Source organism: Buceros rhinoceros, unplaced genomic scaffold (assembly GCF_000710305.1).
Source record: "Buceros rhinoceros silvestris isolate BGI_N320 unplaced genomic scaffold, ASM71030v1 scaffold16650, whole genome shotgun sequence".
Lineage (NCBI taxonomy): Eukaryota > Metazoa > Chordata > Aves > Bucerotiformes > Bucerotidae > Buceros > Buceros rhinoceros.
In genome coordinates, this window is record NW_010391679.1 from 15,548 (window position 1) to 16,937 (window position 1,390).

Here is a 1,390-nt window from a genome sequence, read left to right on the forward strand (position 1 = left end):
AACTCACTTACAGTTGCCCTTTTTTAAATGGCATGTGCATTTAGATTCTAGGATCTACACCAAGGCCTCTATTATAAGCGTGACGCCAAGCCTATATTTGAACTATTTGAAATTTTGCCTAGCACACCGATTAATTTGTTGCAGTCCCCTCTCAGATGTGGCTTTTAAATTAATTCTGCAGTACATGAGGAGGATGGATTGCATTTGCTCCATTTCCTAGTGCCATCTGAGTGGAGTGGTTGCATATTCCAGGCCTGAACGTAACTTCCATTGTGCCATAATTCCTGAGGGGATGTCATGGTTAGGTCAGTTATTTGGAGGAAACCTCATGATTAGAAGAGCCTAACATTATGCATAGCACTGCAACAGAGCAGGTACCATTCTTGAGCTCAAGCTCCCTTGAAAGCTGTGCAAAGGTGGTTTGTGTTTGAATGAATATTCGGTACAGGGGCAATCTCTGCCACTGTTGCAATGACTCAGCACAGGTCTGTGGTCCGTGCTGGCACCTCCCACTGCTGGAGTGCAGGCTCAAAGCGGGTACTGTCGTGTTCCCCTATAGGGCTTCCACAACCAGAGTTAGGTTTTCTAAGTGTTAATGTTTAAACTACTGTTGAAACAACCCTTTGAAAAACTAACAGAATCGAGGAGTTGAAAAATCTCAGGAATTTGTTTTCATTTTATAATGAAATTGTTATATTACTTAAGATGTAACTGTGTCCAGCAAGCTTTTCTTTCTACACTTAAATGAACCTGCAGAAGATATTCCAGAGCACTCTTCATTTCGATCCCTTAAAGGAAGTGTAACATCTGTTACTTTTGTTTATTAAACAATGTCACTATGCTTGGTAGCTTTGTTTGCTGAGAAGCAACACAGTTCTGTCACTATTGCTACCCCTTTGCTTCTCCTTTGTCCCTGAAATGAATGGGCTTAGATTAGGAAGAAAGTTAGTCTGTTTCAATAGCTTTCATGAAAAATTTATCACCTTTCAGAGCCAAAAGAAGTAGATAAGATAATATGTAAATATATTGATATCCAGCCTCATTCTGTATTTCTTATGAATGAACACTTAATCATAGTACAGCTACGGAGTGCAGTCACCACCGAGGGGTAACCATTTGCAAGCATTTCAGGCACCTATGTATTTAAGCTGTAGGATTGGTATCCTTTCATAATTTGATCGTAAAGGCATAGGTTTCCAAAACTAAGAATCATGAATGTGGCATGTAGCTACTAGTTTTTATTTCCCCTACAGTTACACATTCAGGGATGATTTTTTTTTTAAAACTACTTGTGTTGGACAATGCATTGAAGGAGTATGACTTTAGTGGGGCTAGAGCTAAAATGAAATCCCAGTCCCAAAGATTAGAATTGCTGGAATCCCAACACTCT

At 39.6% G+C, this 1,390-nt stretch overlaps 1 protein-coding gene across 1 annotated transcript in view; it reads left to right on the top strand.

Moving 5' to 3' along the window:
• Positions 1 to 1,390, top strand: part of SGCE (sarcoglycan, epsilon) — a gene marked incomplete at its 5' end in the record, with an annotated part of 21,548 nt that overhangs the window by 7,132 nt on the left and 13,026 nt on the right. The window lies entirely within an intron of this gene.